This window comes from Puma concolor, chromosome B2, assembly GCF_028749965.1.
Source record: "Puma concolor isolate L17-30 chromosome B2, mPumCon1.1.hap2, whole genome shotgun sequence".
In the NCBI taxonomy this organism is placed as follows: domain Eukaryota; kingdom Metazoa; phylum Chordata; class Mammalia; order Carnivora; family Felidae; genus Puma; species Puma concolor.
In genome coordinates, this window is record NC_141671.1 from 40831013 (window position 1) to 40849713 (window position 18701).

The 18701-nt window shown below is 49.2% G+C and overlaps 1 protein-coding gene across 4 annotated transcripts in view; it reads right to left on the bottom strand.

Moving 5' to 3' along the window:
- The window catches only part of TFEB (transcription factor EB), a 54282-nt gene that overhangs the window by 23933 nt on the left and 11648 nt on the right, over nt 1-18701 (bottom strand). Inside the window, exon 1 of one of the 4 annotated variants that reach the window (XM_086706822.1) lies at nt 3375-7091. The exons of the other annotated variants lie outside the window; for them this stretch is intronic. The gene's annotated coding sequence lies outside the window, so the exon portion shown is untranslated. Of the gene's footprint in view, nt 1-3374; nt 7092-18701 lie in introns of those variants that run through there. 4 annotated transcript variants of the gene reach the window in all.

Consider the following 18701-nt stretch of genomic DNA (forward strand, 5'->3'; position numbering starts at 1 on the left):
GGGGGGGGCCACTTTGATACCACACTAAGAGCTTGTCTTTCCAGGCACGGAGAGCTGAATGTTCCAGATGTGTCCCTTACTGTCTGTGCAGCGTTCAGCAACTCACTTCACTTCACGGGGCCTTGGCGTCCTCATGTGCAAAATGCTGAGAATGCCCGTCTTGGAGAATTTCTGTAAGGATTAAATGTAAAACACCTAACACAGGTGCTCAGTAAATATCTGATGAACGGGCGGCTATGCATGCATGAGAGCACGGACAAGGTGCATGGGGATATAACGGATGCGTGCGTACGTGTATAGGTAGATAGATGCTGGGGAGGAAACAATAGTTGTCTGCAGTCTGATTCCCATCTGGGTCCATATCCTCTCTGCCAAACTTAACAACAAGAAAACGAAGGCCCACCACTCTCTGATTTATCGGCTAGAGAAATCTGTATCTCCGTGTATCAGGTTGACAAATTATAAGTAAGATCCTCCTGACGAGCCACACTGTGGGACCCAGTCGTTTTCTGAAGGGTGTAGAGAGCCATGTCAGAACAGGGAACATCCTCCAGAGACGTCCTCCATCGCGCCAGTACCCTGTGTGGTCCCGCCAGGCCCATATCCCATTCCTCAAAGGCTCAACTCCACCCAAGCCCTACCCCAGGGAAGGGGGGTCGGGGGCTGGGGAGAGGGAGAGGAGGCCAGACAAAGCAGGGCAAGGGAACAGGCCAAGACGGTGGAGCAGAGGACGCCAAGAACGTGTGGGACGTGTGGGAGGGGGTGAGCAGGAATCAGAGAGAAGGGGCTGAAAGAGCAGAGAGAAGGGTTTATTGTCTTTGGAGGAACAGAGAAAGGAAACAGTCCTGAGAGAACAAGGGAGTGGACACAAAATGGGCTGAGCAACAAAGAAAAGTCATCGCCTGCTCCATCACCCCCAATGGCGCCCCGCTGTCCTCCAGAGTCCAAACTCCCTACCAGGCCTGGAGGCATCCAGGATGCCCTTCCACCACGAGCTCTGGGCTCAGCTGAGGAGGCCTCCTCGCTCCCTCTCCTCCGCCCCATCCCCCTTCCTTCTGCAGAATGTCCAAACATCGCTCATCTCCGGAAGCCCTTGGACGTGTCCACCCCTGTGGCCTCGGACGGAGCTGTATTGGCTGGTTGGTGGGAGCGGCATAAACAGAGAAAGCTGAGCCCCAGCAGAGTGGGGAGGGAGACAAGGCTCCGGGGCAGGGGGTGGGGGGGCGGTGGAAAAGGGAGCTTCCAGTTTCTCTCTTCCCCACCTGTCCCCACGGCCCAGCCATGGCGTTACACAATCTTGTGGTCACTGCAGAATGCCCTGTCCATTTTTAAGAGGGCTGAGGTGGCACTGAAGGAGGGGACCAGGCTGCATGCCCAGGACGACAGGGAACAAGGAGGGTGGACCAAGGGAAGGGAGGAGCTTCAGCTCTGCCCAGCCCTAGGGGTCGGGGCTCGTGGGGTAGAGGTAGAGCCCCAGAGAGTGAGAAATGGGACAGACCCCATAAGAGTGGTATCTGGTCACCATCCATCTTGCCCTGAGGGACATGGGCAGAAGCGGGACCCCCCTCACAGCCTAGAGCCAGGCTGCCCCTCTGCAAGCTGCCCACAGCCTCAGAGGTCCCTTCGGGCTGGGAAACCTGAGGAGATGGGGCAGCTCAGGACGGACTCTCAGAATAGAAGCGCCTGGACGCCTTGGCAGCCCGCCTCCAGGGGCATCTAGATTGGGGAAGGGGGCCTTCCCCACCGGTCTGTGGAGCAGAGGAAAAGAGTGTGAGGCTCCAGGCCCCAGCCCTCGCCACGTCTCACCTCTACATTCCTGGGCCCTCCCAAGAAGCACAGGAGATACACGATGCAGGTGGAGGAGGGAAACTGAGGCACAGAGCTGTCTTCTAGATCTGGAGACCTGCTCTGCCCACTCAGCCACCTACATCATCCTTGAAAATTAACTACCACGCTTCTCCCAAGCACATGGGGTTCCAGACCGTACTGCTCCTGGGCCCCCTTCCACCCTGGGAACACACACTTTCCAGAAGTGGCCTGCCACAGTCCCCAAAGTTGGGCTGTGAAAAGAAGGCAGGCCTGCCTTTTCTTAAACCCCGAGCTGGAAGCGAGTTCCAACTCTGGTCCCGAGGCCGCCTGGGCTCAGCCCTGAGCTCCACCGCTTGGTAGCATTGTGACCTTGGGGAAGTCACCTTGCCCCTCAATGCCACGGTCTCCTCATATGAGTGGGGGATAACGCTCCCTGCTCCTGTACCTCACACTTGGTGAGAAAAGCAAATGTATTCATTTGGCTCCTCAAGGGGCCGAATGGTCCCGGCCCCTCCACTCAGGACACACCCACCACCCCGATCACTAGGCCTCCTTTCCTCCCCACCAGGGGCCCAGTGGCTCGGGTGCTGGCAGGGGGTGCTGAGGAACTGAGGAGCCACTGCTATTGATAGAGCTGGTGCCAGGCCCATGGCGGGCACAGAGCCCAGGCATACAATGGGGCTGTGTGTACACCCAGCATTACCCTGGAGCAGAGCTGGGCAGGCCGGCATCTGGGGTCAGGCCAGGAATTCATTTCCCTGGAGAGGGCCTCCCCATCCCTCCCAGGCGGCACAGCCCCGCTGGGGGCTGCGTAGGAAGGCAGGCACCACCCACGCCCTCAGTGAGCCCAGGCAGTGGAATGGGGTCGTGCCCAGTGCCGGGCACTGGGGAACAGGGACTCCTAGATCCAGCTGCCCCACTGGGCTGCTCACTCAGGAGGCATCTGAGACCCATTATGTAACTGGGGGCTGTGGCCTCCCCTGTGGGCAAAGGGAAGGTAGTCTGCGGGGCCAGGAGAAGGTGCAAGAAAAATCTGCTGCTACCTCTCCCCAGACAGAGGGCCTCAATCCCAACACCACACCTCCCCACGTCCCCGCCACCAGCTTGCTGGGGCCCTGGGCTCAGCACCAAGGCCCTGGGTGCCCCAGGGGAGAGAAGCCGGGCTCACTCCCCAGGGGCATGAGTCACCAGCAGGGCTGCAGCTGGGATGGCAGAGCCGGTGGGCAGGTGGGGCCTCTCCCCTCCCCTCCCTGGCAGGTCTTCTCAAGCTGGAAAACCACTGGGCTGGTAATGGGGTAATGACCACAGCATCCCGGCCTGGGCCTCTGCAGGCTACTTCCTCCGGCTTAGGGGATTACGTAGTGCCAGGAATCGAGGCCTAGATGCCCTCCTGGTCCCCACACCGACTCCTATAGCTGCGGGTATGGACCAACTCCCGAAAACCCCCTGAGAGGGGTGTCAGACTGCAGATCAAGGCAGTCCCTTATCCCTGAGGCAGGAGGAGGGGGAACAGGGGCCTCTGGCAGGCAGGTGGGGGAAAGGAAGGAAGCCAGGCCACCCCATACCTCAGACTGTGGCCAAAAGGCAGAGACGGAAGGGCTCCTTTGCATGAAATCACTTTCCATTCTTCTCAGAGCCCTGGCGGCTCCCGGCAACAGGAGATAACTGCCCTTGCTCCCTCACTGCCACCGTTCACACCACCCCCTCACACCCAGGCAGAACGACACAAATATGTGCTCTGTGGGCACCCGCCCACACTCCCAGAAGGTCACACACAAAGGTCACGGTGGCAGCTGCAGCCCAGAGGACACAGTCAGATGCCCACCCTTCCTCTCACACCCACAGGCCGAGCCCCAGTTCCAGCACATCATCTCCTGGGGGCCCCATCCAGAGACCTGCAGCACCCCAACCTTCACTTCAGGAGAACTTGAAGTGGGGAGGGGAAGAGGAGCCCTCCACCCCCCCAGCCAGGCCCACGTCACGGAGCTGTGTGCGGGCGTGCGTGTGTGTGGATGCGTGTGTGGATGCGTGTGACCTGCCCTGACAACCGAGGCTGAGAGCCAGAAGGGACCTTCTGAGGCTGAGCCTATCACGCTCATTTTATCAAGGGACAAACTGGGACTCTGAGTGAGGAAGGCTGAACCTGGACCCCAGAGCTGAGGGAGCCTAAGGCTGGCCAAAGCGGGGGACAGAGGAAAGGGTAGGAGAAGATCTGCCACCTAATCAGAGGTACTGCTCCTCTGGGATACTGCCCCAGTGCCACTCCATTCATTTCAAATATTTCTTGAGTACCTGCTATGTGCCAGTGCTGTGGCAGGGGCCCTTCTGCCCCATCTCAGCCCTACCATCTCCCCCTGCATGGGTCACCTCCAAGAGCCAATGCCCATCAGATAACAAGAGGCCTGGGAAGTCACCCACCAGAGATTTCCTGGGCTATTTCTAGCAGGAGAGCCCTGTTTTCAGATAAACTTTACCTAGAACCTCAATATGTATGTAAAGCATGAGAATAAAGCAGCTCTGTGGGGCTGAGGGGGGTGGCCAGACCACCTGGCCTCCAACTGGGGGCCTCCCCCATGCGCTCAAACAGTCCCCAGATCACTCCCTGAGGCTCTGAGGAAGTCTCAAGACCAGCTTTCTCTGACCTCTTTGTGTTACAGAAGCCCAGGGGAAGCAAGAAATGTGTGCAGATCACACAGCTGAGGGAGAGCTAGGATCACAGCCCCCCTTCTTCAAGCCTCCCTGACTCCCAAGGCAATGGCACCCCATCCCCCTTACGGGAAAAGGACCCAGCAATGCGCCCCGCCCCCCACAAAATTTCACAGATTCAGTTCCCACCGTGTGCCCAGCAAGAATTCTATGGCCTGTGATCATATCTGTCTTGTAGGTAAGGAAATGGATGGTCACAAAAGTTAAGTGACTCATTCAACCCATGAAGGGGAAAGCCCACATCCCAACCCGCCTGTACACTCTCTATCCCTTGCTGCAGCCCTGCAGGGATCGCCATCACGATGCCGGGGTTATAACCACTCTCTCCGGGCCCCACCCCTAGCTTCACTTCACGCAGAGAAAAGCTGAGAAGCCTCCTACCCAACTCACTCCAACATACAGAGGGGGCACACACAGAGCTTCTCATTAGTAATAACAACAACGAAAGTGGTAAGAAGGCCACCACCTCCTTATTATATAGCACTTCACACGTTATTCTGTTAGTCTTCAAAACACTGTACTCCCATCCTTGTCCCACAGATGAGGAAACTGAGGTACAGAGAGGATGACGACTTGCCCAAGGTCACGCAGCTAGGAAGTAGCAAAGCCAGGCCTGGGCCCCAGGCAGTCCAGCTGTATACCCATAACCACTGAACCACACTCCTCCCCTGTAACGTCTGCCGGCATCTCCTCTGGTGGTGGCTGTCACAGGGGCCCTGGCTTGGGGCTTGCCTCCCTCCTCTGAGGTCCCTCTCTGCGGGCATCAGAAGCCAGCTGGAACTTCTGAGCGGTGGACACGGGAAAGCCTACCTAGTAAGTACCATCAGCTCCTGCTGGGGGGCAGGTAACACTCATTCCCTGCCCCCCACAGGGGCTGGACCTGGAAGGATGAGACAGTGGGAGAGCAATCAATGCACAAGCACAAATAGGACACCTACTGCGTGCCTGGCTTCAAGTCGTGACAGGTGCGGGACATAGAGGGCTCTGTCCTCGCCCTCCTGCCAATGGCTCCAGTCCCCGGCAATGCCCAAAGGGGTCGCCCCTGCCATCCCTACCCCCTTCGGTACTGGCTGCACCAGATGTTGGCAACACTTAGAAACAAGGCTAAAAATAGACTCTATAATGAGTCAGCGTTAAGAATAACTCAGGCAAACAGCCCTGGGGGTGGGGGCGGGGAGAGGACACTCCTCCTACCTCCCAACCCAGCCTGGCCCACCTCCCAGCCTTTCCTTTGGAGCCCACCACAGTCCACAGAGGGCCTAGGGGACTTAAACTCCCAACTACTGAGTTGACGGGGACATGGGTGCACTCACACACCCTCCTACCCTACAGGCCCGGTGGCCAGCCACCCTGGGCAAAGGCTGGGGGTTATCAAAGGGGTGGGGAGGGCTGGAGAAGGCTACCCGACTCAAGGCAGACCTGTGTTGGTGCCCCAAGATGCTTTGACCTTCTCTCCGCAACTTGAACACCAACTTCCCCACAGAAAACTAGGAAACCGTGCCCCCAGCTCCCTCCCCTATGTCTCACCTGCAAAATGGGTCCCAGAGTCAGCCAGACTGGCCTACCTCATAGGTGACCGGGGAGCTGAGACCAGAGAGGACAGTGGCACAGTAAAGGGCAGATATCCAGTGTGGGGGCTAAGTCAGAATCGAGGAGTCCAAACATGCCAGATCCCATGGCCCAGGGTCTTGCTCGGATTTCCCGTTGTTCTTCCCTCATTGTGCCCCAGAAATGATAGGAATAGTTAGACTCATGGGTATCCGCACATGAGTTGAACATGAATAGAGCACAATCACATATGGTGTCAGAGCTGAACCTCTCAACAGCTCCAGGTGATAAACCAGGTGATGAAGTTTCATGATACAGTTGAGGAGACTGGGACCCAGGAAACCCAATTAACTTGGGCCCCACAGCTAGGATGCAGCCTTATTGCCATCCATTAGCCGGGCAGGTAACTCCCTGGAGCGTGTGTGCTGGGCATAGCCCCGTCTCCCATCAATGGATGCCCAGAGGGAATAGGACACCCTCTAATGCGCTGGCAGCCAGAGGGGAGGGGCCAGAAAAAGGTGAGGAGCCTTCAGGAAGGGAGCAGCACTACATACAACATTTCTCTGAGAAGAACACAGGAAGGAGGGGATGTCATGGGCAGAGCACTGGCCATGAAACCAGGAGCCCTGGGATCTAGTCCCAGCTTTACTAGAGATAACTGCATGATCTTGGGAAATCATTTCCTAGGCCTCACTCCAGGTCTCAGTTTCTCCATCTGGAAAATGGAGCTTTGGACACCAGCCCTTTGAGCTATCCTGCAGGATGTTGAGACCCCGTGTTAGAGGTACACAATGAATATCAGCATATCAAAGGCTCTGACAAGTCCTCCAGCAAAGAAAACCGTTTTGCTTTTTTTGACTCCCACTCTCCCATCCCTGCTTGACCACCAAATCCTTCCATAGAACACATCTGGGGAAATCCTGGAGTAGGACTGGGGTCCCCTGGAGTAGATTTGGGGCCACCAATTCAAACGCCTATCAAGGCCAGCAGGAAACATGAAAGCTTGGAGCAGGCCCAAACAAAATGCATCAGGACTTTGAAGTTAGCTGCAAGCCCTAAAAAATTCCTGGCAGCTCTGGAGGGGGCGGGGAGGGGGGGAGGTTCAGGGAGTTTAGCACCTCTGTTCTATGAAGTCCTCCTCAGGACCCACTCAGGCTTTTGATCCCAACTGTTCCTCAACAATCCTGTTAAGAGGGGCAAGATCAAGAAAGCAAAACATGTCACTTGGCATATTGATTATTTTGAATTACAGGTACTTAAGAAACAACAGGTAGAAGGGGCGCCTGGGTGGCTCAGTCAGTTGAGCATCGGACTTCGGCTCAGGTCATGATCTCGCGGTTGGTGAGTTTGAGCCCCGTGTCAGGCTCTGTGCTGATAGCTCAGAGCCTGGAGCCTGCTTCAAATTCTGTGTGTCTCTCTCTCTCTCTGACCCTCCCCTGCTCATACTCTGTCTCTCTCTGTCTCTCAAGAATAAATAAAAAAATTTTTAAAAGTAATAAAAAAATAAAGTTAAAAAAAAAAACAAAACAGGTACAAGAAGGGCCCTCTGACTCTCCTTCATGCCCCTGAGAGCAGGAAATAAATCTCCCAGGTGAAAGGTACCCTCTCTGTACCAGAGGGTGGAGAGACATCCTTATCTCTAGAAACAGGGAATTTGGGGCCAAAACGGCTGTATAAACAAATCTTGTTACTTCTTTACTAATTAGCTACCCTAAGCCCAAACCCCTTTGTTCTGTTCATTCTTCACATTTGTTCCTTTATCTAAACTGCATAAAAGCTGCTTGCTTTGGTCACTTCTTTGAGCCTCATATTTTGGGGGGCTATGGTACATACAAAATTAAATTTGTTTTTCTTCTTGTTAATCTATCTTATGTCAATTTAATTATTAGACCAGCCAAAGAACCTAGAAGGGTAGAAGGAGAAAGTTTCTTCCCCTACAGTTTTGCTGTCCAGCATGGGGCTCTTCACTGGCTGGACAGTGCTCACTCCGGAAGCAGCTGAGAGACTCTGGGACCTCGAGCAGGAGCCAGCAGAAGGTAAATTTTCTTAGCATGTCAGTCTCTTAGATCTCTGCCAGCTGGGTCTGGAGAAAGCAAAAGTGATCAAGTCCTTTTCATTTCTAAATATTTGTGTAAACTAGTTCCTTAGGTATAGGGACTCTGGTAAAAGTGTGTTGTAAATACTTTTGTTTTCTATTGATCCTCTTTCAACCAGAGATTGTCATTGTTTTCTTTTGTCTCTGTCTTTTGTGTCATTTGTCATAAGGAGGAGAACCATGGGTCTCCTTTCCTTTCCTCTTATTCTACGTCCTAAGAGCTTGGCTTTGTGACCAAGGAGAATATTTTTTCTGGTGGAAACCAGCAGGGACATGCATGGCCCGTCATACATTTGATGGCCTGTTGAACAGACTGGGGTTCCAAGACATGAGGCCACAAGCAGCACTCTCTTTGTCTGATGATACCAACTCTCGGGGGAATCACAAGGGGGTCCCAATCCATTAAAGGCCTCAGTCATCTCAACCTGCATTGTCTTAATAGTGCTGGAAAAGTCTCATACCAGTAGCACCTACCTGGTGTCACAAATGAGCAGGTCTGTTACTAGAGACATCTAACGTTCCCAGAGACTCCATTTTCACTACATCATTATTACCACCTACGACAACAGAGGTCTTTGTTTTCTTAGAGTAACTCTGGGAATGAACTTTCTGGATCTTGCAAGGGCTGCAACTTTTGCACCCTCTTTAGGAACATCTCTAACGTCCATGTAAAGCCATGAAAGGGCTTACTGGTTTGAGTCACTATTAAGATTAATATAAGATCCTCCTCGTCAGTGACAATGGATTCTTTGAATTGGACAAACTTCTATGTTAAAAAAAAAAAAATTAGAGAGCTCTCATTCTAAATAATTGTCTTATTGGTACCTATGGATAGAGCAAATTAAAAAGAAGATACAAAGGAATATGGTGGCTAGCCTTAAGGATTTCTTTAACAGCATGAAATTACAAAGCCCGTTTTGTCTCTACTTGGAGAAGATCCTACCAAATTTAAAGAAGAGTTTGAAGGATTAGTGGTCATTCACAACCCCACTCACAGGGACCTCAACTGGCTGCTATGGAACGATCTTCCCAGCCATGATTACACCATAGTTATCAGACAAGCCAGATGGCCTCCTGGGGAAAAGCACCCCTCCCCCCTTCACAGAGAAAACAGATGACCAGAATTTCTTCCAGGCCCTCCTACAAATGATCAGGAAATGAATCAGCTGGAGGCCAATGTTCAATAATGAGAACAATAATAGAGGCTTTCCCTCCTAAGGTGAATTGGTCCAAGAAGGCCTTTGTTAAATGCCTTAGATAGACTTTTGGGCCTTCCTTAAATGCTTCAGGTAGACTTTTAGACACACTGTTTTAAACCCTGAATCTCTAGAAGTAGAAATTTTTCCATCTCAGTTGGAGATCAGCCCGATATAAAGCAGCAAATTTAGGTGGATGGGCAGATCAGTCCCTTGATATTCAGGCTGCAGTCTAGTCCTTGGGGAATTGGAAACATCTTGCGAATTTCTACAAAGCCAGAAATGTGGCTCTGGACACACTTCAAATCCCACCTGTCTTTACCAGTCCCCAAACCTCACTTCTTCATCTCAAAATGCTCGTGATATTGTAAAAGACCAGGACATTGGAAATAGAATTATCCTGCACTTAAGAAAAAGCAGGAAAATTTTGACTAGGAATTACTCTAGACCTCTGATAAGAGGCAAATATACCCCAAAACTCCTTGGAAAAGACTTAGATACTTTTATTTTTAATGTTTATTGATTTATTTTGAGAGACAGAGAGAGAGAGAGCACGCGCAAGCAGGGGAGGGGCAGGGGGAGAGAGAGTCCTAAGCAGGGAACACCACGGTCAGCAGTCAGCGTGGAGCCAACATGGGGGCTCGATCTCACGACTGTGAGATCATGACCTGAGCTGAAATCGAGTCAGATGCTTAACTGACTGAGCCACCCAGGCACCCCACCTTAGATACTTTTTCTGTGCCTTTGTTATATAGAATTTCTATTCCCATCTTCTCTAGCACCTAAGAGCCATTCTTTGAAATGCAAACTTTAGGGAGAAGTCATTCATCAGAAGGATGAAACGATTTGAAAATTGGGCTAATGAAAAATCTTAAGTGTTAAGTTCACATTGATCTGGGATAATCTTTGGGAAATAAAAGCTTGTTAAAGCTTGTCGGTTTAGTGAAAATAGACATGTCTTCAGAGTTATTAGCATTAAATACGATGCAAACATACAACTTTTATTCTACCAGGGTTTACTGGTCAAATACGTTTGTGTTTTCCCTGTCACAACATTTGTCAGCAAGAAAAATAGCTTGGGATGATGTCTAAGTTTGTCTAACGTCTCATGAAGTTTTTGTGGGTAATCTGAACGTAATGTTTGAAACAAGTAATTTCAATAGATGAAGGAGATAAAAGTGTTTAGGTAAACTTTCCAACAAGAATTGTGGTTTATATTATGTCTACTTAAAAATAGTTTCCCAAATCTTTTGATAACTTCTACCCTTACTTTTGCTAAGTTAAATAATAGAAATTCATTGAATATCAAGATCATTTCCAAATGAGATAAAATATTAAACATTAATTATGGAACATTAGTTTACCTAATTTTATCTTCCCATTATGGAGGAACTAAAGATATTTGGGTCTGTTAATAAGCATGTCTTGGCGACATTAAAAGATTTGTACTACTAAAAAGGCACGTGTTTCTAGAAATTATAAAATATATTTATACATTTGCTATTTTACTATATATTATATATTTACTATTTATTTACTACTATTTTACTAATAGCTATTTGCTATTGAGAATGCTGGTGTAACATACAGTTCATCATTTTTTACTTATTAGTTTTCACTAGAAGTTATAATTTTTAAGGGTTAAAAATCTTAATATATGTAATTAAAAACTACTAGGAACAGTAAGGGAAATAACTATATGCAAAAAAGAGTAGGGTGTGGCTATTTTGGTTAGAAATGGCATGCGGTATGAAGTTACATTTTTGTTGAAGGAACTAAAAGTGACTTTATCCTAAAGTAGAGCTAAGTTTTTTCACAATGGGATAGAAGAAAATGAACAAACTGAATGCATATAAAAAGTTAAAGAGAGAGAGAGTGAGAGAAAATTTTACCTTGTGTGACCAAGCTGGCTAAAATCAAATTGATATTACAAGGGTTTTTAAAAATAAGCTTTGGGGCGCCTTGGGGTGGCTCAGTTGGTTAAGCGTCCGACTTCGGCTCAGATTATGATCTCATGGTTCATGAGTACAAGCTTCGCATCAGTCTCTGTGCTGACAGCTCAGAGCCTGGAGCCCGCTTCAGATTCTGTCTCCGTCTCTCTCTGACCCTCCCCAGTTTGCACTGTTGTCTCTCTCACTCTCTCTCAAAGGTAAATAAATTGTTTTAAAATTTTTTAAATAAACTTTAATATCAATAGCTTGCCTATTATAAAACTAAGACTATTAAAAGGACAAAGTTTTCTTTGACTTTTGGTCTGCTCCTGATAACAGATTATAAAAGGTCTTTTTTTTTTTTTTTAACCTTTTAAGTTTGTCTTTACTATCAGACCTTTGATTACTTAAGAAAACTAAGTCTTCTCAATATTAAAAGAGCCAAGTTTTGCGCACAACTATAGAATCTTCTGTATTTGCCTTTTAAACCTTTTATTGTCACTTTGGTTAACTAGATAAGTAAGTATTGTTTGATGATGATCTATGATCCTTCTGGCAAGTATGCAAGTCTTTTAATATTTCTGACAAACTTACCCCAGATCAAATTCTAAATAAAGTCTTTTTGACTTCAAACTGACTTTGGGACTTTCCAGAGGGTCTCTGGAACATCTGAAAGATTCATTCTTTCTCTCTTTTTTTTTTTTTAAAACAAACAAAAACAATTACAACAAAACGTAAGAGGTGGTGGGAGGGAATTTTAAACTAATTAGACCTACTTGTTATGTTAAATCACATGGGAAGCATTCTCAAATAAAATTAAGCCTTCTTTATGTTGTATTTGTATAGGAATATGTTTTAGGTGTTCCAGAAATTGTATAAAATTCCTAGAAATCTGATATGTCCTAATATAGTCTAATTCTAGCTATTATCATAAGATTTATGTCTCAGCAATAACCAAATATCCTTGTCAATAACATTGTAATGAGCTCTCATCAGATCTTTAACCATAGGCATTTTTAAGTCTTGTCAGTTATATAAGTTCTTGTTTTATTCTGATACTTTTACAAAAGTGTTTCATTTTCAGAAAGATTCATGGAAGGGACTCTGACAAGTACCCTAGAATACGGTTTTCTACTAACCTTCAGATCATACCCCTGAACTGGGTTAGAACTGACAGAACTCTGGGGCACCCACGTGGGTCAGATGGTTGAGTGTCTGATTCTTGATTTCGGCTCAGGTCATGATCTCACGGTTCGCGAGTTTGAGCCCTGTGTCAGGCTCTGTGCTGACAGCACAGAGCCTGCTTGGGATTCTCTCTGCCTCTGTCTCTCTCTGCCTCTCTCTCTCTCCCAAAATAAATAAATAAATAAATAAATAAATAAATATTTTTTTTAAAAAGTGATTGACAGAACTCTAAGGAAAAACTGGATTCATAAAATTGTTAACAAAAGGTCAATATCAACAAGGATTAATTACATGAAACGGAATTAACTGATAAAGATGATTATCATTTTTATAACTGTTTACTTAAAACATTGTTGGATCTTTAATGCTTATTTTTTCCAGATTAAAAAAAAAACACATTTTTTTCTCTTAAGCTAACCATGATTTACAGCAATTTGGTAAATTATACTTTTGTAATTAGAATTGAAATGTTTACCTTTTTCTCCCTATCTGACGTCTCCAGACTTCGAAAACTCTTAGTGAGTATTTTTATTTTCATGACAATATAGCTATTTACACAAGGTCAATAAAAATCTATTCTCCTAGTAACAAGACACAATTGGAAACATTGGCTTTGGAAACCAAGGCTTTGACTGGAACGTCATATTTGAGGGAGAAATGCACAAACTGGGTATGACCAGAGAGCTCTAAGGAACTAAGGTTGACTTTATGGAGCCCATAAAGCCCCTTGGAAAAATCAGCCTGGTATCGTGCTTACAGGGTTCCCAGCAGCCTCACCAGGTGAATAAGGAAAGTCACTTCCTGGCAGGTGCAAAAACCTCACTATATTTGGGAGAGTTGGAGAAAAGAGGAATTCACCTAAATCTCGAGTGACTGCGGGAAAAGCTTGATGACAAGTCCTGGACTCAGCTTCCCAGCCTCGAGAGGCTTTTAAAAGTCCAACCTGAGATTCCTTGTGAAAAGTTCCTACAAAGCATATGAAAAGATGCTATACAGTCAATTGCAATTCTTGTTGCATTTATATAAATAAGTTAAATTCACCAAACCTCAGCCTATTTTGCAAACAAATTTGATGATCTTTGATAGAAATGGGGGTAACTGTCGAGAAAAAAAGTTGTTTCAACGAAAAATTATAGTACACTTTTTGGATATCAGGTTCTAGTGCTGTTAATTATCAATGAAGTCTTGTTTTCTACCCATAGAACAATGGGATTCTGAATTCTAGTTTCCTCCAATATTTGGCTACCACTCTCCAAACTAACGCTCCCAAGTTTCTTCTACTCTTAACATAGAATCACTAAAAGCAAAAGCTGCTCTCTTCCCTTCAGCCCTGCAGAGTGTGAACAACTTGATAGAAACTTCAGAGAAATCACCACAACAGCTCATGTGCCTACTGCTGAGGGCGCCATGCAGAAAAGATCACCGGAGACTTTCAAACTGCAAACCAGGAAAATCTGTCCGATTGCCACTGTGTGCCCTCACTCCATCTGAAGAGGCTTTGAGCCTGACATCCAGAAATCTCAGCTGGCTGCCTTCAGAACTCACAAACTGGGATCATAGTCTGCTCTGATCATTAACCTTGATTTTTCTTTTCTGTCCATAAAAGTGCCTTATTAAACACCTGATTTCTCACACAACAGAGGCCTAACTTTGGGAGCCCAGGTGCATCACCACCCCCTAAAAGGAAACACAACCATTTAAATGAACTGATCTGTTTCCAAGACTAAAACATTAACTCAGTGAAACGATGGGGCACTCCACCGGCTCAGCTTTTCGACCGTGAAACTTCTTGAAGTTTCACAGGTGAAAATGAAGAGGAACAAAATATGCCACCCCAAAATAGGCCACTCTGGCATCTTGATTATGTTGAATTAAAGTTACTCAAGGAACAGCGGTGCAAGAAGGACACTCTGACCCTCCTTCGTGCCTGTGGGAGCAGGAAATAAATCCCCCCGTGTGAAAGGTGCCCTCCCTGTACCAAGAGGCAGAGGCAGCCTCATCACCAGAAACAGGGAATTCGGGGCCAAGAAGGCTATATAAACAACCCTTGTTACTTCTTTGTTAATTAGCTCCCCCAAGCCCAAACCTCTTTCTTTTGTCCATTCTTCACAAATGTATTGTTTCTTTGTCCAAATGGTATAAAAGCTGCCTGCTTTGGTCGCTTCTTTGAGCCTCCTATCTTTGGGGATCTTGTTCACACAAAAATTAAATGTTCTTCTGGTGATCTATCTTCTGTTAATTTAATTATTAGGCTAGCCAAAGAAGCTAGAAGGAAAGAAGGGAAAAGTCCTCCCCTTCCCCCAGCCCAAGGAAGGAAGGGGTCAGTACCCTGTGTCACACAACCGGCCCAGGGTCACCCAGCAGGTTATTGCTGCCAGCAGGAGCGGTGACGAAGCAGATGGTACTTACTGGGGCCCTCATCATGTGCCACGGGCCACCTCCATTATCTCACATAAGTCTTACAACCACCCTTGAGTAAAGCCCTGATGTAATCCCCAGCTCTCAGAGCAAGAAACTAATGGTCAAAGAGATTCAGTCACTTGTGTCCAAGGTCACACAGCTCATCAGTGGTACCACCCAAATTTCAACCCTGACAGCCTGAATCCACAACTCACACCCTCGGCCCAGCTCTGTCACTCACTCTCACCTTGGGTGAGAGGCTCAACCATTCTGGGCCTCAGTTTCCTCATCTATAAAACGGGATAACAGAAAGACCTGTGCATCAGATCTTATTGTGTAGATTGTATTTGCAAATATACAAAAGGGCTTAACACAGCGCCTAAGAGCAGGTGCTCAATATATATGAGCTACCATTAAACACCATATTCCACCGTGGGAGCTCACGCCTGAGCCTCTGGGCTCTGGCCACAGCAGGCTGGAAGCCACCCATTGGCTTCCTGGAACTTGGCCTCTGCCAGTCAGTCCCAGAGCACTGCCCCCTCACCTGGCAATACAGACTTCCAAGCTGGGGCTCCCAGGGGACCTCGTGTAGGGGAGGACTCTGGGAACCGGGGTTTCCAGACCCAGGTCAAACCTGGGTCTCATCCTCTGAGACTCCTAAAAGGCCACCTCCCCCTCAGAACTAGGGATAGTCCCAGCTCACCACGGGTCACAGGCCTCTCCCGATCACAGCCCCATGGCCCCAGGTCACAGGGTGGGGAGGTGGGGGCTCTCCAGTCAGGCAGCTGATGTCCTCATGACCTTCCCAGCTCTCTCAGCCTTAGAGATAACACTGACAACCCACCCAGAGCCCTTCACGCTTCCTACAGCCACCTCATCCACAATAGGTCACAAGATTAGCATCACCAACCAGAAGGCCAGGATTAGTATGCCCACTTTACAGATGAAGAAACTGAGGCCCCGGCTGACCCTGTGCAGGTATCTAAGTAACAGACTTCTGGCCCATGGACCAGGGCTCAGGGCTGACTTATCCAGGTTCCAGGTCAGACTCACTCAAGCCAGCTGGGGAAGCAGAAGGGAGAAGGCTCAGGAGGCTCCCAAGGTCCAGGGGAAGGGGGAAATGGCTAAGTCATAGGCCTTGGGGCTCACTGAGTCATTGTAGATCCTGTGAGTCTTGGCGATTGGAGGACCATCAATAACCCTGAGTCCTCCTCTGCCCACCCTGCCACAGCCAGAGGAGACAGGCACAGCCCTTGTCCAGTGCCCTGGGATGACCTCCACCCAGCCCTCTGTTCTAGCTAGCATGGGCACCTGCATGGGTCTGGTCCTACAGCCCTCCATTGACTGGGAGCCTCCACCTGCCAACGAGGCTCTCTAGCTCCAGACCCCGAGTCAACCATTCACCCAGGCCACTGTCACCCCATACCGTCCCCATCCACTGCTTGTCATCACCCAGAAAGCCCTCCCCAACCAGCTCCCCCTCTGCCTCTGCTGACCCCCACAGGGCCCGCTCCCTCACAAATGCCATGCTAAGAATTGGGCCCAGAATCTTAGTCTGGCCCCCAGAATGTGGTGTACTCAGTAGGTGCCCCATAAGCATTGCACAAGAGGGAGATAATCTCTAAGGAGGTGACCCCAAATACCATGATCTACAGAAAAATATATCTTATTTGGCCCAGTACACACACACACACACACACACACACACACACACACATACACACACACCCCTAGCACATATACCCATGCACATGAACACAAAATAAAAAAGTTAGACAACACTTGCCAATACTGTGCAAAACACTTGGATGTTCTCTTTATTCTTTGTTATTAAAAAAAAAAAGACCCCCTAAGCTGACTTCATGGCCAGAAATTAGGGTCCAATTAATGGCCTTGATCCACAGTCCAAATTATAGCCCTCTCAGGATATCCATGTGGCCTATACTCCCTGCCCAGCACATGGCCGCCTCTACAACAGGTGTCTAATAAAGTCATCCATTCGTCAGACTCACTCTGGGCCAGGCCTGTGCTAAGCACTTTACACGGCATCTCATTTCTCCTCGTCATCACCCTGAGAAGTAGGGACACTTACCACGCCCATTCTGCACGTGAAGAAACGGAGGCCCAACGTCACACAGTAAATGGCTCAGGCAGAATTCAAAGCCAGGTGTATCTGAATCTGGAGCCACATTCACCGCCCACCACACCGCCCACCCACTGAAGGTCTTCAGCCCCTCTCTCAAGTCCACACACTGGCAGGAGGGACACCCGAGGAAGTCCACTCCAATGCCAACTTCTAAAAAGCCATTCCCTGTGTTAACTCAACTCTATATTAGTTGACTACCTGATTGGAGACTGGCCGGAGCCCACAGGCCTGGCGGCCAGGCTTCTCACCTTCACAGCCGACCCTGCTCCCTCCTCCCAACCCACTTCCGGCAGAACCCAGGAAAGGGGCTGGGCTGGGGGCCGCGGATCTGACTCAGGGCTCCCATGGACCATTCTGCTGTCCCTCCTCACTGATATCACTTGCCCTGTGGCAAGTCACCAGACCCCTCCCTCTGTGCCTCCATGTCCCCATCTGTGAAATGGGGTAATGACAGCACCCACCCTATTGGGTGACTATGAGGGCTCAAGGGGCTGATGCCGGTCAAGCACTTGGCACAGTACCTGAAATGAAGTAAGGCCTGGGAAATGTGAGCTCTTATTATCATCATCCCTGGTGCCAGCTCAAATCCCTGCCATCCAAAATAGTCACATGAACACTGGGCAGTTTTTTGCTGTTTACAAACATGCTTGGGTACCAGGAAAGCGTCTGCCTGTGCGGAGCCCTTACTTGCTGGGTTCCAGGCGCTGCTCTGAGCACTCTACATGAATCAGGTCTTTTAATCCCCAGAACGGACCCACATGGTAGGCGTTATAATTGTCACTTCTGTTTTACAGATGAGTAAACTGAGGCACCAAGAGGCTAAGTAGCTTACCAGGATCACATAGCTGCAGAGTGGCAGGGTCAGAATTCGAACCCAGGGGGACCCGCAGAGTGTCTGTTCCCAATCCCTGAGGCAAGGAGGTATTTACTGTGGCCTCACCCGAGCCTCAAAATGAGCTTGGAGATGTGAGGACGAGGCAGGGAGTGCTTAAACTGCCCAGGGCTGCCCAGCTCCTCAGAAGTGGGGCTGGCAGCCAGCTCCTCTGAATCCTGGTTTCCCACACTTTCCACCATCCCCATTCCCCCCCCCCCCCCCCCCGCCGAGCCTGGCCCAGGGACCCCTCCTTTGTGCCACCTGCTTCCCCAACCCCGACCCTACTCAGTATCTCCCGCCGTTCCTCTTCGAAAGATACCCCAATGCCAGTTCAGCCCTTGGGGCCTCATCCCCACTCACCTACCTCCCCAAAGACACAACACACACACACACACACACACACACACACACACACACACACACACACATTCATGTGCACACACTCCCTCAGACCTGGGAGACGGAAGTCCCCTGGAAGGAGGCCCCCTGGAAAGCTCAGCAACTTGGGGGGCCAGAGCCCAGGCCCGTGCCCCTGCCCCGGCACAGGCCCCAGTTTCCTCATTTTCCCCAGTGCTGTTTCTCACCCAGCCCCCTGCATCTCAGCCTGAGAGGAAGTTGCACAATCCCCTGGGAGCTGCAAGTGTGGCCGAGGATTACTCACGGCGCAGAGGGAACCGCACGCCCGCCCGGAAAGTCTTCACATACCCACAAGACTACCCAACACAGACGGGCTCCCAGCTCCATCTCACCCCATCTCCCCCACTCTGGGCTCCAGGACCCCTACAGTGCGCTCCCTCCTCCCAGACTGAGC